This window comes from Marmota marmota, unplaced genomic scaffold, assembly GCF_001458135.2.
Source record: "Marmota marmota marmota unplaced genomic scaffold, marMar, whole genome shotgun sequence".
Lineage (NCBI taxonomy): Eukaryota > Metazoa > Chordata > Mammalia > Rodentia > Sciuridae > Marmota > Marmota marmota.
The window spans coordinates 1557449-1583155 of NW_026000102.1; the positions used below are offsets into that span (position 1 = coordinate 1557449).

A 25707-nucleotide genomic window follows, 5' to 3' on the forward strand; every position below is an offset into this window, starting at 1 on the left:
GGCGCCCTGCTTTCTGGAGGGCCATAGTGTTGTCATTATTTGTTACTTGCCTAGTGACTGTGACTAATTTGATGCTTGTCATTATGAAAGAACCGAGAGGACGGGGAGCTGGGGGGCACCCAGAAAGAGGATTTAGGGGTTTTTTGTGGGGGTTTTTGATCTCCGTGTTTTTTTTTTCCCCTTTCTTTTTGGTATGCCTCCGTATTATTGTTTTGTTTTCCTGTGTGTGTTAAAAGTAGTTTACTCCCCTCCGCAAAGATCTCTGTGTGTCTGGCAATGGGGTGTGTGTTTTTATTTTTTTAGTGGGGGGTGGTTGAGTTTTTGAAAGCAGCGTCCTGTTGGGAAAGGTGGTTAGTCTGGTTTCGGGGCGACTGTCTCAAGGTAAAGGAATTTAATTTATTTGGGACAAGGCTGTGTCGGATGATCAAGCTGCTTATTATGGCTAATGAGTGTTTTTCACCTGAGAATCTGTGGGCTGAGGCGGCTGTTATCAGTTCAAAGTGAGGGGCCCAGGACTCTCCCAGCCCCCTTTTAGCTGGCACCCTGAAGTGGGTGATGACCAAGCACCAGACTTAGGCACCTGGGTCTGGAACTTGGGTTTGGTTCCAGGTAGTGAACCACTGACCTAGGCAGAGTTTGTCTTGAGAATTCAGTGTCTTAGTGGTTGTGATCTAATAGTTCTTGTCCCTTGTGGGATTCCTACCTGAGTGGGTGAGGGCTGCCCTAATCGCCTCAGGCTTCCTTCGGACCTTCACATCCTAGGGGGTCAAATGCAACTCTCTTCCTCCAAAGTGTCTTAAAAGAAACAAACAGGCTGATAACCCACTGAGCCTTTCTGTTTCATTTATGGAAGGAAAGGTGGTATCAGAGTTAGTGTCAGACTTTTTGTTTGTGATAGGCCCAAGTCCATGACATGGTCACTTGGCACCCAAGAGCTGACATTCAAACGAACTCTGAGGTCAACTGGAATAGATAGCACTGGTGGAAGGGATCAGGGCAGGTGACATGGTGGTGGGCTTTGGAGCTGTGTGAGGTGGGTGGAGGGCCCTTCACAGAATATCTAGACTGTGTCCCAACAGGTGTGATCTTGGCTAATGGGCTGTGGAGGTCCTCAGGACTTCTGTGCCCAGGAAGGGTGTGACGCCCCCTGCTGGGAAAAATTGTGAAGGTGTCTGAGGCCAGCTGCCACCCTGCCCCTCCCTGCCTTCCACGCCCACAGAGAACCTGCTCACTCCTACCTCTAATCAGGTGTCTCATCACCTCCCTCTCAGGCCCCACCCCCTTCTTCGCAAATGGGACCCCCAGCCATCCAAGCCAAAGGGGCAGACTTCAGAGTTGGGCCAGGTGTTTCTGCAGTGGCCCCTACCTGGCCCAGGTGAGCCTCTGCAGTGGGTGGGCATTACTCAATTGGGAGACAGGTTCTCCTGTCTTCCTCCTTCTAACTTGGGTGCCAAGTGGAGCTGGCGCTAGTCCTCCTACCATGCCAGTCCCACCAAGGCTGCTGTGGGGGCACCACTCCACAGAACTTATGTGGGTGTCCTGATGGCCTGGCAGGAGACAAGTGACAGAGCCTCCTGGGGCACCTCCCAGAGCCCTGGGGAGACTTACTTCTCCCAGCAATCCAGGGACAGGCTCTGGAAACTTTTCCTAGAAGCCAGAGTGCCCTGGAGGTCAGCTAGAGCAGGGCACTCCCAATGGGACCCAGGCTGGACTCTGGCCATGCAGAGTCCAGGGTGTCAAAGTTCTGGCTGTTTCCTGGAGGAGTCATCTGACGATATCATCTCAGCCTCTTCTCTGAACTTGGAAGTTTCACTTAATCTCAGAACTTCAGAAGAAAAATACTTTTTCCTCACTTCACAAAAAAAGGGGAAGCAGATAAGGACTTTGAGGTCTGTCCCTTCTGAGTCTATATCTGGGCCAACTCCGTGCTTCCGGACCTGAGAGCATCCCCCTTGACCTTTGACCTCTGGGACTCACAGGGGACACTGCCTCATCTCTGGCCAAGGCTCATTGCTGGTGCAGTGCAGGGCTCTCTTCCTCTGAGGGCAGCATGGACAGCTTCAGCGGAGGGCCTCCTGGCACACACAGTACAAGGCTGGAGACACGGGCCCCAAGAGTTGCCAGCACAAGCATTGGTTCATGGGTTAACATCCCCTGTGGCCCAGGACACATCCAGCCTGAAGCACTCTGACCATAAGTAATTCAGTGACAGGAGAATCCAGGCTTCTCAGGAAGGGACAGCAGGACCTCAAGACCTTCAGGGGCCATGTGGACCCCGTTCCCCCCACCATGGTTCAGCCAAGGGCTGGATCAATCTGGACGTCTTTAGCAATAAAAAATGCCGATGTCGTCCTAATTCACCAGGCCCCGAGATGACAGCAAATTTACATTTTTTAATTAAACTAGCAGCCAGTTTTTATGAGAGGGGGTTGGGTTATGCAAATCAAATGGTTGTGTACGGAAGATTAGGAGAGTTTGGGAATAAATTCCACAAATGCTAATAAAAAAAAAAAAAGGAAAGAGAGGGAGGGGGAGGAGAGAGAGGAAGAGAGGAGGACATAGTTCCATTAGGCCCTTTTAGAGTGATTTCCCAGGGGGAGGGAGCTGGGTGGGGGAGGGGCAAGGAGGAAGCTTTCAGATACAGGTAAACCATTCTGCTTGGGAAGCTCCCTGGGATTGGGCCCCCACCAGGCTGAATCCTGGGTCTGAACACAACTGGAAGCCAGGGTGAAAGCCGCTGTGAAAGAACCACTTTGAACTTGCCCTTGATTATCTGAGTTATGAGTATAACCCCTCTCTCTCCTGAAAGTAGCTGAGGAAGGAGAGGGGCTGTCCAGTAGAGGATCCAGAGTTGACTCTGCTGGGTAAAGGGCCCAGTAGGCAAGAGGGCAAGTTCAAAGGTATGGCCATGGAGCACAGGGGGAGCTAGTGAGGGGTAGCACTACCCACAAGGGGACTGTGGCTAAAACCCTATGGTCCAGTTGTTGGAGGAAGTAGTGTCACTCTCTGAGGCAGGCCCATTTCTCCGCTGCTAGGGCTCCAGGCTGGTACCCCTTTGCTGTATAGACAGACCCTCCTGTTGCATATTTGCCCAGCCTTCCACTGTGGGGAGGCCAGGAAGGGTGGGGTCAAGAGAGCCCAGACAGGTGCCTTCGTTAGCCTGGTTCTTGAAGTGGAATTTCCTAGTAGCTACAGGCTCTGAGGACACCCAGGCTGCAGGCAGGACAAGGAAGATTGTAGACCACCCTCCCATGTGGTATCTGAACCCAGGGAGCAAGGAGCTTGGCTTTACCAGCTCAGCCCAGCTATTACTGTGCCAGCCCACCTCTTGATTCACAGAACTTTTGGACCTCTCCAAGAGTGGAAGTTTCTAGGAACCTTGCTAGCTCTGGTTACACTCTCAACCCAGCACACACCAGGGATTGGGAAGGGTCTTGTGCTCTTTCTGTAGGAGGGATTTCATGCTAGCTTTGCTAGGTAGGGCAGATTGCTCTCCATTTTCCTTCCTCCCATCCACACTTGTACTTGGCCAGATATACCCACTCAACCAGTCTAAGCTGGGGCCAGCCCCTGCAGTCAGGTTGGGCACCGGTTTTGCCAGTCTGCTGCAGGGGGTAGGAGCTCTGGTGCCATCTTGGCAGGAAGGAGCATCAGAGCCAAGGACAGAATGGGCTGTCTTGGAGTAGTAAGTTTCCTGGTACCATTCAGACAACCTGGCTTTGCACCAGGGAGTGACGCTGGGCCTGACTTGAGCATCAGATGACCTTTAAGGTCTTTGGCTCTCCAACTCCCAACTTGATTTTGTTCAGTGGGGCAGACCTGGGGAAGAGTCATACGGACAAGGTGAGAAGCCCGTCATTTGGACCTTCTCTGTGGCAGAAAGCATTTGAGACATGCAGCTCTGGGATAGATGGCCTTGAGCCAACCTGGACACTAGTCATAAGACAGCAGAATTAAGGGTAACAGGCCCAGTATAGCTATTCTTCTCAGAAGGCAGAGAGGGCAGGTCTAGGAAGGTCCATAGAGGGACCCCACCCCAGGCTTTTGCTCCCTGCTAGGGACAAGCCAGGGGAACCCAGTAACTCCTCTCTAAGAAAGGCAAGGGGCCAGCTTCAGACAGTCCTCCTGCCCTCCTTGCCTTCCTGGGCTCTGCCATGTGCCCCACCCCCACAGCCAGAGAATCTGGCTGAGTTGCAACTTGGGTTTTTATGATGGAAAAATAAAATAAACGAAGGCACCTTTGGAGGGCTGAGTCACAGCAGCAGCATCTCCTCATTAAAGCTGCTGCCGTGGCTCAAGTCCCTGCCCACTGCCCAGGGCCAGGGGATTGGGTGGAGTTCAGAAGGCTTCTGGCCCCTACTGCTTTTCTTCCTGGAGCCTGCCAGGTTAGTAGTGTGTCCCCACTGCTCCATCAGCCTTGTGGGGCCACTAGCCCCAGGGCCTAGGTTTGTCTAACTCTGCCCTCCCAATGCTGGTTTTTACACCTTGACCACCTGGTAGCTGCCACACAGCTCTTCCTCCTCCTCCTCCTGGTTTGCACCTTCAGAGAGGGAAGAAAGTTGCTCTGAAGTAATTCCTCTCTGTGGGTCCCCAAGGCCAGGAGCAATGCTTCTTGGGGGGGGCTGGGCCAGGGTCAGCAGAGTAGGAAGGGGGTGGGGAGGAGGAGGGCTGGCAGACACAGCCCTGGCATGCAGAAGAGAGTGTCCCTCCCTGGGAGGGGTTAGCAAAGGTGGCAACCTTGTGGTCCAGCACACACCCATTTGGCTGCCTGATCATAGATGGGCACCTCACCCCTGGGGCTCCCAGGATACATGTTCTCCATTGAGGAAGAACCCCTAGGCAGGTGTGAGGCCACAACTGAGTAAGCTCTTGGGGGCAGTGTGGGCTGGCTGAAGAGATTTGTGACCCTGTCACAGGAACCAGGGACCCAAGAGCTATGTGAAGGAGTGGCCTTGTGGGCCTCTCCACTACCCACATCTAGATGTCTTCCCAGCCTTTTCTCTGCCTTGTCCTTACCCCCTCTGTGAGCAGCCCCTGCTTCCCCATTGTTCAGCCCAGGGTTTCTGCCTTCCAGGCAGCCCTTCCTACTCACCTTTCCTGCCCAGTGCCTTGCTAGCCTCACACCCAGTTGATCCTGGAAAGAGATAAAAGGGGTCTGGGGCCTCTGAGGATCTGGTTATTGGTATGCCATTCATGTGCTGTGGTTCCCAGGAAGTCAAAGCCAAGGACCGTGTTTTCTTTTGTGATTGCTGCCCCTAAGAGTGACCATTAGATGTGACCATTAGCCACTGTGTTGACATCTCCTCCCAGTGCTTGGTACCAGGCTGGGTCTCATGCCTTCCCGCTGTAAGTGCTAGTGCGATTGATTGATGGATGTGCCTCTTCCCTGAGTGCCTGCCCAGCTTCTGAGTGGGGGCAGAAGGAGGAAGGCAGGAAATGTTGGCTGATTCCCTTGGGAGCTGGGTTTTAGCTCCTCAAGAGCTTTCTAGAGCTTGGTTTACAGGAAGAAATAGGGCTGGGATCAAGGATGATGTGAAGGGCCAAGGGGGCCTAAGGGCAGAGACAGGAGTTGTAGGGTTGGATGGGCGCCCACAGCCGCTCTTGGCCAGGACTGTGGTGTGCAGCAGGGAGGGCCTGGGGCAGGAGGTCAGACTGCCACGCCAGGGTATAGGAGTCCAGTAGCCAGTGGCGTCTGCACTTCTCTACCTTCTCCCTGGCCCCATCTCTACCTTCCCCACCATGCAACCCTCACTGGAGCATGTCTGTCCGTCCTCTCTAGGCCAGGACCTGCCCCCACCCCAGCTGACAGACCCAATACAGGCAGTAAGGCCCAAAAGGGGGCCATGGGCTTATGCTTAGCCCATACTGCCGCACGTCCACCCCATAGTCTCGGGTTTGGGTTGCTCCTGAGCTAAATGTGGGATCTGCTCTTAGAATATCCAACGGGCCTATCCTTTGGGGTCTCTTCCTTATCTTCAGGCCTCATAGGCTTTACCAGTGCCATAGGTGCTTGGCAACTGAAACTGCTTCCTACTCTTGTTGCCAAAGCCAGGGTTCTACAGATTGGGCACATTCAGATACATCCTGTGGCTCCAAAGTCCAGGGATTCCCAGAGGGAACCTTCTCAAGGTGCACTTTTCTATTAGGCTTTGTCCTTGAGTTAAGGGGGCCCCTGGGAGAGAATATGCTGCATGAGAGCAGGAGACTGAAGGAACCAGGCAGAACCCCAGGTGGGGATCCCCAATGCAGTGGGGAGGCAGGAGCATCCCAGCCACAGCAGGGAGAGACTGCTGGAAGTTTGTGTTACAGGGAAGTATGTCCTCTCTGTGACCTCCATATTCACCTCCCTTTGACCAGTGCCTCTCTCTGTGCTGCCCCTGCAGCCCCAGAGCGCAAGGCTACGGCAAGCCAGGGGGTCCTGGTCAGCCAAAGAGGACTAAGGAGGTGCTCCACTGCCCAGCAGGGGGCGCCCCCTGTATCTGCCCCAGGCCCTGCAAGGACACACTGTGTGGTTCCACCTGGCCTGGGCCTTCTGGCCCTTGGTGGGGGCAGGGAAGCCTACCTTCCCTACCCCCAGAGGTTCCTTGGCTGAGTTTGTTTGGCCAGGGTGACCTGTTTAATCATCTCATTTTCTGGTGGCCGTTTATTCCTCGTTTCCACGGTTACGGCCCCATTAAGGGGAGAAGCAATAAGGCAGCGAGTCAAACAGGTAATAAAAACATTAAAGCCCATGTGCACAGAGGGAGGACGGGGCGGGGGAGGGGGCGCAGCGAGGTGAGACGGCCCAGGGCACCGCTGCTGAGGTGAGGCCCAGCCTGGTCCCCAAGGCTGTAGGAAGACTGCTCCCAAGTCCCAGTATTCAGCTTAGAACGTCCCCAGCCCTTGTCCCCTGGGCAACAGGCTCTACTTGAAGGTGAAATAGGAAAGAGCAAAGAGAGGGAGAGTGACAAAATCTCCCTGAGGACTGTCCCCAGCTGGTTGTGTGACCTGTTTCCAGGCCCCACCTTACCCTCACTGGGTGGGGGTGGGGGTGATTTCTGACATTGTTTGGAGCTCTAGAATTTTTTTTTCTGCCAACTTTATCAGAAAGCATATTTGTGGTGAGTGCTGCTAACAGGGCCAGTCTGGTGAGTAAATATTCCTTGTGTGGACGGCCCAGTGACCTTGAGAGCTGACGAGCATGGTAGCAGGGCCAAGGGCGTGCAGGGAAAGGATGGCCAGGTGGGGTCTATCCCAAACATAAGTGACACACAATGACTTGCCTGTTGCAGATGGGCCAGGAGCCCTTGGTGGTGCCCACAAAGGAATTGCTGGCCAGTGCTTCTAGGGAGTCCCTTCCTCTCGTTAGTGGAAGCCGGCATGTTACAATGGTCAGCCTCCTGGTCAGTCCCACTGGGCACAGGGCATGTGCCTCCCCTTAGTATCCCCTTCTTGTGCTTCCTGGGTGTCCCAGCCCTCTGCCCTTCCCTCAAGGCTGGCCAGTAAGCAGAGCCAGTGCTGACCGAGGGGGTGTGCCAGGAAGAATGGGGTGGGTAGGAGTGGCAGTGCCTGTGGGTACTGCCCAGGAGCAGAGGAGCATTGCTCAGAGAGTAGAGAGGAACAAGCCTATAATCTTAGCACCTCTGGAGGCTGAGGTAGGAGGATTGCAGGTTGAATGCCAGCTTCAGCAACTTATCAAGGCCCCAAGCAACTCAATGAGACCCTTTCTCTAAATAGAAAATAAAAATAAAAATGGCTGGGGAGTAGAGCACCCTTGAGTTAAATCCTCAGCATCCCCCCATACCAAAAAAAAAAAAAGAGAGAGCATGGAGAGCTGAGACCAGCTCTGGGGCCTGAAAGTGGAGGAAGGAGCCTCCTTCCTTCCTTTCTTCCATGCTGTGATCCCTTGCAAATGTACAGAGGCCTGTATCTCCATTTATTAATTTCAAAGTTGATTCTGACTCAGGAGGAGAAAGAGAAGGTATGGGAAACGGGGAAACCCTTTGGCTGGGGACTGTGCCTTGGGAACAGGCCTAGATGAGTTAATATTCTGATCAAACAATTAAAAATAGAAAACGCTCCCGAGGCACCAGCTGCTGAGGCTCTCGGCAACTGTCACCAGCGGGTTCAGGGGCAGGTGGTGCTGGAAGGAGCTTCTCTCCACAAACAGCAAATTTCAGAGGTCACTGAGTGCCCACTGCCCTCCCAGTACTAGGGAAGGGTCTGGGACTCCCAGTCCTCCATGGTTCCCTCAGGGGCCTCAGTGGGGCCTGTGCAGCTTCAGGGCCGCCCTTCTCCCCTGCAGGGCTGGCCACACGGTGAAGTCATCGCCAGATGCCTTGGTAATTGCTTTAAGAGTCCAACTTAAAATAAGATGAAAACTTATATTCCTGGGTGAGGAGTAATTTCCCATCTAATAGTAAATTAATGAAGGGATTATAGCAGGGGGCCTGGCTGGGAGGCCACGCTCATCTGATAAATCCAGGGTCTCCAGGCCTACCGGCTTTGGAGCTTGAGACTCTCACCCCTAGACCTGGCCCTGCTCCTGGGTTCTTCTTGGGCTAAACCATGGCCTGCTCAGGTGGGAGGACACATTCCATGTGTGCTCCTGGTCCCTCTTAATGGGAACCAGCTTTTAAAATCCCCATGGTAACTGTGGGTGGTGGGGCACACCTGTAATCCTAGCAACTCAGGAGGCTGAGACAGGAGGGATCACAAGTCCAAGGCCAGCCTCAGTAATTCAGTGAGACCCTGTTTCAAAATTTAAAAAAGGACTGGGAACATTGCTCAGTGGTAAAGAGCCCTTGGGTTCAATTCCCAGTACAAAATAATAATAATAACAACAACAACAATAAAAAACAAAACCTCCCATGGGAGAGGCTCAGATTGGACCCTCTGTGGACATGGGAATGTTCCCATCATCAGTTCCCCTGAGGATGGACCTTAGAAACAGATCCTGCTCAGACTCTGGTGAGAGTCTCCACTTGTCAGAACTGTGTAGTGTCAGTGTGGTGACCAGTCATACCATTTTGCCCAGGATTAGAAGGACCCACATCCTGTTAATCTCCTCTGTCCCAGGCAAGCTGGGAAGGTTGATCAATCTGGTTTGGAGGGTGGAAGGTGAGCTGCTTAACATAGTCCCTCCCTCAGGGTCCTGGAGAGATCAGGGACCTCCAGAACTAAATATATTCTGTCCAGGAAGGATGATTTACAGCTGGCTCCTGAGACCACCGTGCCCTAACCAGGGCTCACTCCCTCTACAGGTTGTTCACTAGGGGCTTGTGCCCTGTGTGAGCTTGTGCATGCCTCCTGAAGACCAGTGGGCCTAGAGTAGGGCTTGCAGCTGTGGTCCTTCCATGGACCACAGTCAGAGCGGGGCTTCTGAAGAGGAATGCACCCCACAGCCCTCCTGCCAGCCTCCCAGCACCTTTTTTTCTGGGAGATTGAGCTTGTGCCACACCTAATGCTCCACTTCTCCTCACTCTCAGAGAAAGACAGGAATTGTCCTGTTACCAACTGGGGAGGGCAAGGATGGGATTCAGTGGTAGAGCTCATGACTGGCACCAGGAGGGAGAGAGGATGGACAGAGGAAAGGAAGACACAGGTGAGAAATGGGAAGCCTGGAGACTGCTGGATTTGTTCCCAAATGCCAGGAGATAGGCACGGTGTAGGGCTTCCCTCCCTGGGGAAAGACGGGCTTCCCGGAGGACCACACCACATAGCATGTTGAGTGGGGACACAGGGCTTCCAACCCTGGATATTTACTGTGCCACCTGCCTACATTCTGGATGTCCCTGGGCTCCACCATAGTCTACCTGCCATCCATGGACACCTCCCTGGCCTTCCCCACGATGTGGTAGTTGATGCAGGCATGCTGGGAGCTTTCAGCAGCAGAGCTCACTTTCCTGAATCCTCCATCCTGCTCATCTCCTTAAAAAGGGGTGTCCCTGTCTGTAGGGGGTGGGGGAGGACACATGGACAGCTCTTGGCTGAGGTGGAAGTGAGCAGGCTAGATACAGGGCTCTTCAGAAGCAGTCTAAACCCATAGTGTCTTCAGAGATGGTCCCTGAGTGCATTTTGTGTGATATATTTCTGTGAAAGTGGAGACTGTGCAGGGAAGGAAGGTGGGACACTTCCCCTGGTTCACTGGAAGACCACTAGAGCTCAGCTCAGGAGCACGGACCCCCACGGGCCTCCCCTGGCACCACTACAGGGCTACCTTGGAAGACTCCTAGGACATCCTTTTTTTGCAGACAGTTGTCCCTAAGTGGGACCTTAGCCTGAGGGCTTTCCTGAGTTTCCCCTGGCCTCTGTTCGGGTGGATCTCAGAGAGGATCCAGCTTCCTCCCCAGAGTGGACCACGCTGATCTCTGAGGTGGGGAGTAGCCCGTGCTCTTGTAGAGACAGGTGCTGCCTGAGTGGCCTGTCTCCCTCCACTCCACACCTAGAGGAAGGAGTTATGGAGCAGTGGGGCTGAGAATTCCTAGTCTAAACAACCCGGGGAAATGTGCTCAGGGAGGGAGCCACGCCAGAGCCACAGATGGCTTGATCCGGATGGATCATGGATCGTAAGGGGGAGGGGGGCGGCTTTGAACAGTGGATGTTGTGTGGCAGTTGCTGTTCAAGCAGACAGATTGGTGAATTCCAGGCTGCGGGGATCTGAGCGGTCCCTTCTTTATCTTCTCTTACCCTCAGGCTCAGGAAGTGGGTGCTATGGGCAGGAGATGGGCAGTGGCCTGGGGGCTCCCAGGCCAAGCACCCATCGCAGGCCAGCCAGGTCACCATCCACAATACCATGTGGGCCCCTCCTTGGCCTGCCTGATAGGAAGGGTCCCTTTGGGGCTCCTCAGCAGAGGCCGCTTCTCTCTCAGGAGCCCTAGCAGGTCCAAGAGCCCTGAGAAGGAACTAGGGATGTTTTCTGTTTCCGGGTCCCTCAGGGGCCCAGGGGCAGATTGAGACAGGCTCCTTGCAGGGAAGGTGTTAACAAACAGCAGGTGATTAAACATGACAAGCGGTGACATTTCTGTTCAGGGTTCTCAGTCCCGGCAAAGCCAAGAATGAAGCTATAAACCCTGACATTTTGTGTTATGCACTGAGAGATTTTTAATAGACCTCGTTCCCTCTTCCCCAGTCAGCCTCTCCCTCCTTCAGCTCCTTCACTGTGCCCACTGCTCCAGTAGCACCCTGCCACCCTGTCCACCTGGCCTCCAGGGCCCTTTCTGCCTCCCCACCCCCCATTTTCTTCCCTCATCCTCAGACCCCTTAGCACCTGCAGGGCCTGGTGGACACTGCCCTCTGCCCCCTCCTTTTCTTCCATCCGTCCTGTGGCCCCTTCTGTCTCCCCCTCGCCTCCCCTCCTCTCATCCTTCATTCTCTCACCTCCTTTTTTTGGGTCCTGATCTCAGCCTCTCCCTTAGCTGCGGCTGTCCCAGTTGTCTGGGACAGCAGGTGGCTATCCTTGTGCCCTCTTTGTGCTCATAAGATTTCCAGACAGACTTAAGAGCGGGTGTAGGGAGACTATGGGGCTTGGTGTGGGATTTTCCCCCATCTTTTTTTCAATCCCCTTTTCTCCTTTTTGGGACAAGGAAGGAGGTGGGGGGAAAGAATTACACTTCATAGCAAACAGTTGCTGGATTTATTCGGAAAGGGACTGGCAGCAACAGTTGTCCCTCTCACAGAGCAATGTCAGAACAACTGGGGCCTCCTTTGTTTTCTGGGAAGAGCCCTGTGAAGGGCGTTTGGAGGTGAGCCTGGGGCTCAAGAGGGCAAGAAACCTATGGGGGTGGTTTCAGCTCGGTTGCACCCAGGTGCCTCCATCCTGGCAGATAGAAAAGGATCCTAGAGGTCTGAGGGTTTTGGTGAAGTCAGGCCACACCCTGGGTCTCCTCTCTGCCTAGTGAACTTGAGAAGCACTTAGTTTTCTGTATTCATTCAGTAAATATTTACTGGGCCAGACGCTGTGCTGAGCAGTGGTCCGTCCCACAGCTCCAGCAGCCAGCAGCGTAGCAAGGTAGAGGGGTGATGAGGCGGGTCACCGCAGACCTACAGCAAGAAGACGGAGGGGTGATCCAGAGGGCTTCTCAGTGGAAGTGACATTACAGCTGGGACCCCTGAAGGATGCATGGTAGATGGGTAGCCAGTCTGCCCAGAGCTGAGTGGCAGTGTGCTGAGGTCTGGGGGTTTCTGCTGCTCCTCAAGTGCCACCTGGCATGGAGTCAGTCTGGGCTGTGCCACCCCACAGTGGGTGTGCCCTTTGATCTCTGTATAACTGACTCCGAATTTGCTATTCCATCCACCTTCCACCAGACATGTGGGTGGGTAAAATGGGAATGAGGCTCAGCCCTGCCTTCATGGAAGGAAAGTGCCCATGACAGGGGCTGCCGCCTGTTGTACCTCCTAGTCCCCTTGCTGATGACTCACAGGGTATAGGCCTGTGTGGAGGGCATGGGGGAGGAGCAGGAGCCAGGAGACCTGCCCTCCTCACCCCTCACTGGTGCCCTCACCTCACTTCCCTCTCTGCTCGCAGTGGTATGTGAGACACTGCTGCTGAGTATCGTTCTTTTTAGACTCTGGGCTCCTTGAGACACAGGGCCAGAGGAGGCAGTTCTACTAGGTACTCAGGATGTAGTGGAGAACCTCCACCAAGCCAGGAGAAGGATTGAGTTAACCTATGAAAGCAGGACCATGAGGACTGTGGTCCTGCAACCGACCCATGGGCCTCTAGTGGCCAGGAAGAAAGGCCAGAGGCCCACATTCAGTTCATCATCCATTCTGAACTGGCCTCACACCCAGCACCATTCAGCCACAGAGCAGCTGGAAGGGTCTCAATGAGCCTTTAGAACCTCTCCCCCATCTTGCTCAGCCTTTGCCCAGGGGTTCAGGCCCAGCATACCCTACCTCCACACTGGCTCCCCGAGGAGGACCAGTTTGGCTGCTGGACCCAGGAGTAGCATAAAGGGTCCAGCATAGATTTCAGCCATGATTCCTCCTCCCCATCCCAATTCCAGCCCCTACCTTTCTACCCTTTTGGCCTGAGTTAATGCCAATGCCATCCCTTGTCACCCACTTCCCAAAGACTAGCTGGACCTCCTGTAGGGCTGAGAGACTCAGCCTTCCTCCCTCACTTGGCAGCTGGGCTGGGGGTGGGTGTAAAGGGAGGAGAAGGGAGTCCCAGAGCCAGGACTTGGCCTGCTGCCCCTGTAGATCCAGAGCCAGGTTTTACTGTAATCCCTACATCCTGTTGCAGATCCTTAATCAGCTGGAGCCCAGGTTGGGCTGGACCCTGTGGTGACACTCAGGGCTGTAGTGTGGAAAACCTGAAGTGGAGCTTCTAGAGTTGGGGTTGGCTGTGAGGTTGAGGCGGGTGGAGGGGAGCAGAAGGGAGCCAGTTTGGGCACAGGATGTGGACAGAGCCCAGACCCACCACCTACCCAGCCTGGACTGGGTGGAGGAGCAGCTGTTACAGACTGGGAGCCAGGCTACAGTGGGGCATGTGGGGCCCCCAAAAGGACACCAAAGTCTGTAGGGACTGCTGCACTGCTTCATCACTCCATCAAGACAGCTGACGTGAGAGTTGCTCAGACAGTGGCTCCAGCCAGAAACCTGGGTGACGGTGGTTCCAGGGTTTATACCCACAGGTACTTCAAGTCCTCATCAGGCTACAAGTACCTATCCTGCTGGAGCCCTGCTTCCTGAGTAGGGGTGGGGAAGAGGGCCCAAGAGACCTATCCTGGGTTTGGGCAGCCAGGGCTTGAGGCTCTCTCCAGGAGGCAGGGGTCCCTTAGCAGGGAAGGGAGACCCCAGGATCACTCTTCCTTTTGCCACAAGCAACTGACCCCAGACAAGAGCTCCATATCCCATCTGACCCCTTAGTTCAGCCCAACTCTGTAGTCCCTGCGTGAATCTTAGGAAAGAGTTAGGGGACAGAGGGAGAAGACCCCACCTGGACCCCAACTCCTCTCAGCCCAAGATGCAGTGGTGGAGGAGAATGAGGGAGAATGCATAGGCCAGAGAGCCAGCACAGAAGCCAGGAGTGGGCTGGCTGGCAGCGGGTGGGCAGACGGGCGTCTGTCCTGCCAGGGGCCCAGGCTGGCTCTGCAGACAGCCTCTTTTCTATATGGAAATGAAGAATTTAGGCTAATGGAGCTCAACCATCTCTAATTTTGCGATGGCAGGAGGATTTTGATTGAAAGTAATTAAGCAAGCTAGCTGTAAAATTAATTAAAGCAAAAGGGGGGGATTTTTTATTGGATTGGATAGCGATATAGCGTCTGTCAGGCGGGGGACGGATGGGGGTGACCTGAATCCTCTGCCCTCCCCCCTCCCACTCGGGACGTTTATGTCACTTTAATCTCCTTACAGCGGCTGCTGTGCATTTGTTTGAAATAATCAAGGAAATATGGTCAGAAATTGTCAGCTTTCAGATCTAATTTACCTGACGGCCCCTGCGCGAGCTGGCGCGGCCTGGGGAGTGAGCGTGCGTGAGCGGGTGGGGGAGCTGAGTGGGCTCTGAGCATGCTGGAGCCGCAGCCCATGGCCAGCCCGGGCTCCCTCCAAAGGGGCAGGAAGGTGCTGCCCAGCCTGTCGGCACCTCCCTGGGCTTTGCCCCTTTCTGGAACAGACTCCCACCCCCACCCACCTGCTGCCTCTTCCTCACACTGTAACCAGCTTTAGGGTTTAGGGAATATAGGATTAGGGAGGTGATTGTAATTCCTTATTCCAGATGGCTGACAACTGCTAAACCCCTCCACCAGGGCCACAGTTTTAAAAATACTCCTAAATTAGTCCCCTCATGTCCTCATCATTGGCCTCAGCAAGGGGATTGAGGAGATGGGCTGGAGGGAGGGCGCGGTGACCTGTCATCCCCAGGTCCTCTGCCACATGCTGCACCACCCCCCCACACCTGGGGCTGTGCTTACTGCCTGGGCCTCTCTGCCCCAGGCCCTTCCCCGACTTCTAGGGTAATGCTTGCCCTGTTTCCTCTTTGTAGCACACTCATGAAATCTGGGGTCTCAGTTCCTGCAAGAAGAAGGCCACTTCCCAGTGCCACAAGGTCCTACCCATTTCCAGTGGATAAACCAGGCCACAGAGCTGCTTTCCTTGGGGTATCTGACTTCCAGTCCCTGCACCCCAGAAGTTCTGGTTCAGAGCTCTTGGAGTCCCTGCCCAGGTGGGCCAGTATGCAGCCCTCCCCAGCAGGGAACCCTTGAGATGTCTGGGGTCCAAGGGCCCTGGAGCAGTCTCTGAGGCTATGAAAAATTCCGGCTTAAATGGAAATGTGTAGCAGTCTGATCTGCTGGGCGTGAGAGGCCTCCCAGTGAGAATTGGGTCCCTGAATCTGTCTAATGCTGACCAGTGAGTGACCCCAGCCTTCACCAGACCTGTCCATCACCCTTCCAGTTCTGAAGTTCTGTATAGGTCTAGGACAGCCTCTGCCCTGGTAGCTGTTCCCTTATACAGTCAGTTCATGGGACCTGAGGGCAGGCTGCCTTTGGGGCTTGCACACACCCCTGGGACAGGGGAGAAGGCTGGGGATTGATGATGGTAAGCAGCCAGCTTCCCATTTGCCCACCGGAGAGCATACCCACTAGAGGCCTCCATCCCCACCTGCCCTCCTCGGTATCACCCAAACACTCTCTGCCTTGTCCTCCACTTTTGCCCTTGAGGGACCCCCCCTCCCCAGTCCCCAGCCCACTGTGGGACAGAGTGACTCAGGCTGCCTCCTCCGGCAGCAGTGAGGGAGTGTGAGCTCCTGTCTGTCCTTCCAGCCTCACCCTCAGCACAGCAGCTGGAGGCAGGGGAAGCAACACCTGCCTGCTCCTTGGGCTCTTTCATCCGCAACCTCCTCTCTCCCTAACCATGAGTCACTCACTGTTGGGGTTAGGGGATGCAGCCCCAGAGAACTCTACCCAAAAAAGAGGGAGGAAAAGCTACCTCAGGGGATAGTTGCATGTACCCCAAGGCCAGGGGGCACTGAGGTCTGTGGGGCCCTGCTGTACTCCCCTGCTCCCTGTGCCCACAAGTGCCTAGGCCATAGGCAGCAGCATGAGGACCATAGGGACTCAGCCAGAGACACTGCCTTTTGTTCCCATTAACTACCCAGGACCCAGATCCCAGGAGACAGGAGATTAGAGGGAGTGGTTTCAGCCCAGCCTCTCACCTCCATGTGTGGCTCACAGCTGCTTTACCTGTGCTGCTGGGACATAGAGGGACCAGCTGGGGGCCTGCACCAGGGCAAGGAGCTTATTTCTGGCTTGCTCTGGTAGGTGCTGAGGTAGAGGGAGACTCCTGCAGAAGGGACCCCAAAGCAGGCTTTGACATGGGGGAGAGGGGGAAGCCCAAGGGGAGAAGGGGCCTCCTCATGTCCTCCTAGTGTCCCCAAGACCACCCTCTGCCCCAGAGAGAAGAGCATGAGTTGGAAATGCTCTACTGAAATCCACTTCTTGGAATCAGCCCCCATGGTGAGGAGAGAAACTGATTCTGCAGTGGCTCCTTGGAGAGGAGCAACAGGGATGGCAGTGACAGAACTGGCCACCGGCCCTCGGGTGTGAGTCAGAGGACAGCCCTGGGAGGGCACATGGGAGCCTAGGAGGCTGGGAGAGGGGAGAAGTAAGAGGGTAACTTGGGGGCCTGGGGATCAAAGGCTAGCTCAGCAGTGCCTTTCTGTCCTCTGGCTGGCATGAGATGGTTTCTACCCCTGAGATAACATGTGGTGGCCTCCCTGTTGTCCCTTGTTCCTTAGCTCCTAAGCCTTTGAGGAAAAATCATACTGGCCTCCCTTTCCCAGGACCTGTCCCTGGCCGACATGTCTCTGCCTTCCCCCAGAGCCAGGGTTCTGGGCCTCTGGAGCGGAACGTGGGGGGAGAAAAGGCAAGGCCAAGGACAACCTGCCTGGCCCTGCCAACCCCCAGGCCCTGCCAACCCCCAGGCCCAGCTCCCTGAAAAGCTTGAGGACTGGGGACTTCCCCTGGTGGAGGGGGCGGGGGGCAGTCCATCTGGCCTGGCTAGGGGTTCTTTCTCCCTTTAGGTGGGCCTGAGGGTTGGCTGGTCTCCCTCTCTCAGGTCAGGGGAAGGCAGGCCTTCCTGAGTCCTCATTCATACTTAACGAGGACCAGTGGCTTCAGGAGAGTTCTCAGTGTGCCCTGGCCACAGGGGCTAGGGGTAGGGGAGGCACCTGCCCCACTGGAGGAGGAACCCAGAGTAGCAGGTGTCCAGCCTCAAGAGTCAACTGCAGGGTCTTCTAATGACAGTGTGAACAGAGAGAACATCTGATATAGCTGGGGACCTGACTCCTCCTTCAGCCAGGTCCGTGCCCAGAGTTGGCATGATGTGACTGAGGCCCTGGGCTCCCGGAAGTGCCTGTGACCAGGCCGGGCTTGGCAGTCACTCTTCAGTCTCGTGAAGCCTTCCCACCAAGTCTGGTGGATTCCCTGCTCTGTAGACTTCTCCCCTGCCCACACTGGGCCCACCTGCCACCCCAGACCCCTCATCGCTTCCTTCCAGTCTGGCCTCTGTTTCTCGCCTTTTGGGTCTCAAGTCTCACTGCCCCAACCATGGCCTGTCCTCCGTCCCCCCTGGCTTCACAGTCACATTTTGCTGCCAGCGCAGGGCACTGAAAAACTGCTGGCACTGCCAAAAACCCTGTGTGCGCTATGACTCCCCAAACATCCCTTTATTTTTATTGTTCTGTTAATTACTGTTTAAACTTTAATAAGTCACTTCGTCAGGAGGGGGGACCTGCCGTGAGCTTTTCTGTGCAAACACGGGCCGGGAGTGACTCGGGTGTAATATAACCCTTTATGCGATGTGGGAATGTTTAGATTGTAACAGAAACTTGTTATTTTAATGACAGTTGGGGGGATCTGAGCGTGGTAAGGGAGGAGGGGTGGCGTTCCCTGTCAACCCCTCGGAGGGCTTGGGGTGGCCTGGCCCTGCCAGGGTTGCCCTCTGCCACGGCAGAGGGCCCAGCTAGCTGTGCACCCTCCTGGGCTGCCCACTCAGCCCCCTGGGCAGACTTGTGTAGAGCGGTGCCTTCCGAGGGAGGCCCAGGGCCTGGGGCAAGAGAGCCTGGGCTGGGCAGCTTGGGTGGGTGAGGGCCTGAGGAGAAAGTTGGGCTTTCAGGGATGAGGAAGCAGGAGGCCCCGGGCAGTTCTCTAGTCCCTGGGCAGAAGCAGGCAGGGTTGCGAGAGGCTGGACTCCACACCTAGCTATCCCTGACTCTGCCCAAGAGTCAGTGGCAGGTGCCCTGTGCTCTGCAGCTCTGTGCCAGACCTGTCACTCACAGCATCCCTTTGACATACTGTTGCAGATGGGACACTGAGGTCCAGTGCAGAGAAACTTGGTTAAAGTGGCAAGCTTTAAGAGGATGGCAAATCTCAGGTATTGATTTGTTTTATTTGGAAGCCACCAAAGCCCAGGTGCCCCAGTGTGGTCTCGGGCTGGACACTATCCCACAGTGGAAGGGCATGGAGGGGCACAAGTCCTTGTCAGCCATGGAGGGGCTTGGGCAAGGCTCACCCTCCATTCTCCCCTCACTCCCACCAGGAGGAGGAACTGGAAGATGAGGTGGGGTGCCCTGGTCACCATCTGCACTCTTTCCCTCTCCCAGGAAGCAGGAGCTCGGCCCAGGGCAGGGCAATGGCAGCAGATACCCTGATTCTCCTCCCAGCAGTCCAGACCTGCTTCCAGCAGACACCTGGAAGGGACCCCTTGCCCCCAGTGTTCGTGAGGCTTCTACCAGGACCTCAGGTCACCTCAGGGTCTGTTTTCCTGCTTTGTCTTCATTTGGTCTGTCTGTCCTGTGTAGCCAAGCCTCTGCTGTATTCCAGACACTGGAGTGATATAAAAGAAGGAGCCCTGTGCTCACCCTGAGGGCCTGTGACCTGCTGCTGTTAATAAAGAGATTTCAGGGGTCTTGGGGAAGGGCAAAATCGAGGGGCCCCACCTCTGTCCAAGGCCTGCCCCGTCCAGTCTAGCCATAGAGAAAGACCCTTGCACTCTGGGCTCTCCTGCACCTTTCTACTGCCTCCCACTGAGGGCACCACATGGAAGCTGGCCCTGCCCTGTCCCCCACCTCCTGCTGGGCGGGGCCAGAGGTTCAGGGCCTTGTGCCCTGGGTCTGGAGGGGAGCCCCCAGATGGTGGTGGCAGCTCGGGCCACGAATCGCTGAGGTTTTCCTTTTCTGAGCAGTGCGTTTCCCTAAATTGTCTTTGACTGCGTGCATGGGTAATGAAAGTTTATGCCCTTGTTAGAAGGACAGGCGGCCAGTTCCAGTTAGAACTGGGGCTGTCTCCCTGCCAGGCCGGCAGCCCCCTCCCCAGCAGGAAAGAGCAGGAGGGCAGGGTGTATGTGTGTGTGTGTGCGCGCGCGCACGCACACACACACACACACACACGCACACGCACGCGCGCTTGCGCTCGCACACACTTGCATACCCCTCCCCAGTGAATAAGAAGCCTGTTAAGGGAAGGGAAGGGAGAGAGGACGGAAAAAAAGAAAAAAATTTCCATATTTGTGTAAGTTGCTTTAAAAGCATTTTATCATGTCATAAAAAAGGGAAAGTACTCTCAGAAATTGATCCTCTCCGCCAGCCCATTGGACAGAAGGACGTTGGGATGTTAATGGCCATCCTGCTCCAGGGTGGCTTATTAAAAAATTTATACATAAATGCTTAAAATTGCATAAATTATTTAAAAAAAACCAACAAAGTAAGCAATTTGAATTCCCTCTTTTCCTCCCCTTCACTCCGTCCCCCATTTTCCAGCCTCTCCTCAGGGCTCTCCTGGTCCCCGGGCTCTGGTCCCCTCCTTGGGGCAGTCCCCCTCTTTTCTCCACTTCTCGCTGCGCCCCTGACGCCCGCCGTCTGCCCTGCCCTCCTCCGGGGTTTCCCTGCCTCACCCACAAATTAATGAAACAGCCAGCCCACCACCAAACGCTCACACGCACACGCGCTAATAAAAACACCACTAATAATGCCCCAAATCGCAAAATTAAATATTAAGGCCAAAGGAGGCGGACGTGGAGCGGAGCTGCCGCCACCGTTGCCGAAGTTGGAGCTGATGAGTGTGTCTCTCGCAGGCGTGGAATGTCACCCACACATCCTGGAGACTGGAGTGGGGAGTTTTATGATGGTTTTTCATTGATTTGTTTCCCCAGCGCAGCTGCCGACCTCTATTGAGGGACAAACATAATCAGCACTGACGCAAATTAGATGGTTATTCGTTTTGAAAATTGACAGAAAAACAATAAAAAAGATGAAATGCTCCCAAATCAATAGATATAATGAAATTCAAATAATCCGAGAGATGAGGTCTCCATGGCAACTGATAATGTGGAAAAGAAAACAATTTAATAAAGGACAGACACACTTTGAAAACAGATTGGGCCCGGGGAGGGGGGCGGGCTGGCGGGCGGAGGGCTGGAGCGCGGGCTGGCGAGTGAAGGATCACTGTCCGTCCCAAGGACACCCGCCATAATTAAGCGAGGCTTTCGGCCCCAGAAAGTGCAGATTCAGGTTTTAATACACAAAATTATTTCAGGAGCAGTGAATCGGAAAGTCGTTTGTAATGACCTTCCTGAGAGGCCCGGGCGCGGGGCATGTTGGAGGCTGGGCGGCCAGGCCGGCTGAGTTATGGCATATTTGTGTTTTTATAGTGCGGAGGGGAGGGGGGGAGAAGGTTAAACAGTATTTACAGCTCAGTTGTTTTCAGAGAGGAAAGAGAAATAGAGTTCATGGGGAGATGCAGTGGGCAGGCAGGGGGGTGAGCCAGGGAGGCCTCTGGGCAGCAGGGAGGGGAGGTAGACCTGAGCAGGTCTCCCACCTCAGGCTGCCTCACCTACGTCCGCCTCAGGTCCAGAGGAGATGCCAGGTCCGCTTCCCCTGCTCCAGTGCCTGATGAGGCTCAGGCAGTGCGGTCTCCTAGGTCTGGGGCCTCTCTGACGGGGTGGGAGCCGAAGTCCAAGCCGTGTGGACACCCAGCTGCACCTATCAGTAAAAAGGTGGGGCATTTCCACAGCTGCCACGAAAAGTGGCTCTGCCCTTCATCCTCGCCCGCACCCTCCATTTCTCTATGTGGCAGTCGGTCATCCATCCAGATGGTGCCGCCCTTCAGGGTGCAATAGTTGAGGGCCGAACGAGCATGTAAGGACGGCATGCCCCACTGCAGTGGCCTGCAGCTCCCTGCCTCCTCTTCTTTGGTTCCCCCTTCATGCCAAGTGCCCACCTTGGACATGCAGAAGTGGGGTTCCGTGGAGCAGGTGGAGGCAGAGGCCACAGAGGGGGCAGGGGATCCAGCATCCCTGCCCCAGCCCTGCAGAGCCCCTAGCCTGCAGCAGGCAGCTCAGGCACTGGTGGCCAGGCCATGGGAGCCTTGAGACTCCCCCTCAGGCTCCATGTCCCCTCCAACCCCTGCTGTGGGAGTGCAATTGTGTTTCAACACTGTGACCACACAGAGACTTTCTAGTTTGTGGGCTGCTGTAGATGGGCACGTGTGAACACGATTGTACAGAGATCCCTGAGTGTGTGTGCACACAGGCGTACACACCGTCTGTGTGCTTTTGCTCGGTGTGTGTATGTTTTAAATCTCCCCTGGGTGGTAACTCTCTTTTTTCTCCTCTTCCTGTTTGGCTGTGACCTGGGGGAGATTGATAGCCAGCCTGTGTGGTGGATGCTAACAGTTCCCCTGATTTATAGAGTTACTTACGCTAAGTGAGGCCACTTAGACGCGTCTGGATAGTAAACCTTTTAACTGGACTAAAAAATCATAATAAATAAATAAACAAAGGGGGGTAAGCTAGGGCCCAGTGGCCAAGCCCTGCCCACTCCCCAGCTTAGAGCCCTTGAGGACCAGGGACCTGCCTGAGAACCCCAGGGGAGCAGTGGCCATTCCTCCCTTCAGAAAAAACTCAGAGGCCCTTCTGTTCTGAGCTGGAGATGGGATCAGGAAGGACCCCCTCTCCCAGGGGGCCTCTCAGGGACAGGTCTTGGTAGGAAATGAGGGAAGGGAACTGCTCAGCTGGAGATGGGCTCTGAGGGAGAAAGCATGGGCCTAGCAACCTTCCCTTCTGCACTTGTGGCACCAGTGCTCCATGTCAGGGAGATGGTCTGGTAGTGACTTTTGAATATCGTTGCCTTGTCTGAACTGCATAGTCTCTGATGTAGGAACCAGGGTGACGTAGGACCCAGGACTGCCTGTCTTGCTCACATCGTAGCCTCAGAATTCAGCCCGAGCCTGGATGGAAGTAGGTGCCCCATGCGTGCCACTGAATGGGGGCTTGTGGTCTGTGAGGTTCCAATCCTCAAGTGCAGCAGGATGGGAGCTCCCCTAGGCACCCTGAGACTCCAGGATGGCCACTTGGAAGACCTGGAAGGCACCTTGGAAATCTGAACTTGGTGGGAGCTGGCTTCAGCACTGACGGGACAATTGCCAACCTCATTACCTCTGCTGCCTCACCTGGAAATGGGGACAGGACAACTGGCCTGCAGGGATGCTGGGGGATCACCAAGGTGACTAAGTGCCCAGCATACTTTCTGGCACAGACAAGGTGCTCAGGAGGCACCAGGTGCCATGTGCCTGTAGATGCCATGGGCTAGCTCAGCCACCGGTGTCCGGACAGTGTCTGTGGCCCCCAGAGCTGCCTGGCAGTAGGCAGGCAGAGCCAGGTGCACCCCCACCCCAGGGGACTGGCTCCTGGCCCCTGCCTCCCTTCCTCCTGATATACAGCGGGCATTAGGCCGCCCAAAGGGGATCCTGCATCCTTAGGAAGAAATATGTCCTCATTTTTCTTAAACACCGTTTCCACTGAGTGAAATGTTTAGAAGGGACGCGCAGGGAGAACTTTATTTCCTACCAGGGAGTTCAGAGCCACCAAGCAGAGCCCATAAAGCACCCGGAGCCTGGTAGCTGACAGGCAGCCCAGCCCTGAAACACATTACTCACGGTGGGGAGGGGCTGCCAGGCCTGCCCAGACCCCTGGGACTGCCCCTGCCCTGGCAAGACAAGCAACTTCAAGACCCAGGGCCATGGGCAGCGGGCACCACGCCTCTTCTTCCCTTGAGCCAAGATTGCCTGCAGGAGAGGGCCTGGCCTGACCAGGTGCCGAAGGAGTAGTTCTTCCAGCTTCCCACAGCCCTTTACCTCCCAGGTCAGGAAGACGTGGGGACAAGGGGCCCAGGTGCAGCTACAGGCACCCCCACTTTCTCACCCAGAACTGGCAGGAGCCCTGGCCTTCCCTAGCCTGTGCAGGGAGTGATGAGATTCATGCCATAACGGGCCCCTTCTCCCAAGGCCCTCCCTTCATTCGATTTCTGAAGCTGGCTGATTTGAATATTTATAAATATCAGTAAATTATTTATTGTAGCAATCTGCTGCACCATTTTACCCATCGCAGTTAACACTTTAGGGGGCTCTGTGTTATGGGAACAGGAAGTGGGGGTGTGGAGGAGATGGGGCAAGGGAGGGAAGGAGCCCCTGCAGGGAGGCTTGGGACTTCCCAGAGCTTGCCTCGGAGCCTTCATGGGGATGAGGCTGAGCCTCAGCTCCAGGTATCTACAGCCAGGATTAGCTTCCTCCTCTGTCAAATGGGTTGGCACAGGGCTCAACTGGATCATTTTTGAAGCTTTGGTGAGATTGTGATGGACAGTCAGTTTTTGCTTCTCTCTCCTGCACCTTAGTTGGGTCTGCTCAGCTCAGAGACTGATGGGTAGTGCTTGTTGAGTTTGGAGGCCTGTAGGAAAGCCAAGGGGGCCATTTGCTGGCGCAAGGGAGAGGGCTGCAAGGATGGCCCCAGGCCTCCTGCCTCTCCTTTCCCTCTTCCCTCTTCTGGGCCAGATGAGAATTCCTTGTCTTGGAACCTTGGGCCAGACATGGCACCACATCTGCCTGTCATTCTCCTCCTGGGCTCAGCTGTCTTTTCCCAGGTCCTTCCTTGCCAGGCCCTGTGCTTGGCCCAAGGAGGCGCCTTCTCACCTTGTAGCCCGGCAGCCCTTCTGTGAGAGATAGCTTGCCAGGGCCGGTAGCTCCCAGGGGTAGAGCCAGGCTATATGCTCCTGACTCTGACCCAGGGGCCAGACTGTAACCTGCTGTGCCTTCTGGGGTTCAGAGCCACTGGGGCCAGGAGCAGAGTAGGTGCTTTGCTGGGCCCACCTCAGCTGCCCCTCTGCCTCTGCCCCCAAGTCTGCTGGTCCCTGGGGGAGCAGAACAGGAGTCCTCTTGCCTTCCCACCCTCCTGCCCAAGCCTGCCTCCTGGGCAGTATTGTTCCCAGAGGAAGTGTCCAGTGTAAATAGAGCAGCGGGCAGGCTGGTGGCGGGAAGGAGATGAAAGGGGCAGTGACAGGGCCGGGGACTGATGGCTTCCTTCCATTGAGGCCTGGCCACGCCGTTTATATTTTAGGGAAGAAAGTCAGGGGAATGTTTACATGGACAGGAGTCTGGGGTCAGACCATGGGGGTGGGTAGTCTGGAGGTCCCAGGGCCTTTGATGGAGGGGCCAGCAGCAAGGCCCCACGGGGTGGGCCGGAAGGCACAGGGCAGCAGCTCAGCCCTCAGTTCATACATGCCCTCCTCCTGCCATCCCAGCCTTGCACACATTGGCACTGACAACCATCAGCCCTGCCTCTGCCTCTTGCCCGTGTCCCGGGCCCAGGTGCCGTCTCCACCTCCACCCTTGGGACCAAAGTAGAGTCAGAGGGAGGGCAACATCTGGAATGCAGGTGGGCTGGGTCAGAACAGCAGCTGGAGGGCAGGTGTAGAGGGAGTCAGCAGGAGCAAAGGGGCCTGGGGGCTGGAGGTGGGCCCGGTGCACAGCTGCATCACAGCTGGTGGGGGCCCAGGCTGGGACTGAAGGGGCACATGGCTGAGATCGGGAGAAGGTGGGCTGGGTTGGGTGAGCCGAAGTTCAGGGAGGCTCCAGGAAGGGTGGGAGCCCTGGGAGGGGGTGTCACTAGCAGCAAGTGCAGCCTTGGGAGCTTCTGCTTCCCTCTTCCTTGGGATAAATATTTATAGATTCATTTGCCGTCTGCCATACACACTTGGCTGCTTACCTCTTGGTAAAAATAGAGCAGGCTCCTCACTCCCGCTCTTTTCTTCCCCGTCCAGGGCAAGGGACAAGGAGGACCAGGTGAGGCTGCTCCCCCTGAGGCTGTTGGAGGAAATGTGGTGTCACAGACCCTGCTGGCCTGCCCAGCAGTTGAACTGGGTGGGGTTGTGATTAGGGGCCCTGAAGCTGAACTTTGAGAGGAACCTCATGTGCATACATAGGGATTTGGGTGCAAGCGGCACAGACTTGGAGCTGTGGACAAACATGAGTTTGTGGGCATCTGGCTTGGCCAGGGTCCAAGACCCTGGAGCCAGAGCCACAGGACTGGGAACTGGCTGAGCAGACCTTTCTCTGACAGTCCCCAAGCAAGGCCACACATTCAGCAGCTGGTGATAAGGCAGGATCTGCAGCCACAGGGCATGTATATATCAAGGGACTATTATTTGTGCATAAAAATCAGGTCGACCTGTGGGATGAGGCCCTTGGGCAGACACAGGTGTGGCTTCTTTGTGGGCTCTCCAGGATGTGGATTTCATGGTGGACTTTTGTTTTGTTTTGGTACCAGGGATTAAACCCAGGAGCACTTAACCACTGAGCCACATCCCTAGCTCCTTTTTATATTTTATTTAGAGATAGGGTCTCACTGAGTTGCTTGGGACCTTGCTAAAGTTGCTGGTTTTGAACTTGCAATCCT

At 55.3% G+C, this 25707-nt stretch overlaps 1 protein-coding gene across 9 annotated transcripts in view; it reads left to right on the forward strand.

Moving 5' to 3' along the window:
* Casz1 (castor zinc finger 1) overlaps positions 1-25707 on the forward strand; it is a 140064-nt gene that overhangs the window by 88698 nt on the left and 25659 nt on the right. The window contains exons 1-2 of one of the 9 annotated variants that reach the window (XM_048783619.1): positions 16333-18357; positions 18587-18737. The exons of 6 other annotated variants lie outside the window; for them this stretch is intronic. The gene's annotated coding sequence lies outside the window, so the exon portion shown is untranslated. Of the gene's footprint in view, positions 1-16332; positions 18358-18398; positions 18738-25026; positions 25095-25707 lie in introns of those variants that run through there. 2 more of the 9 variants (XM_048783620.1, XM_048783621.1) reach the window with 2 other exon arrangements.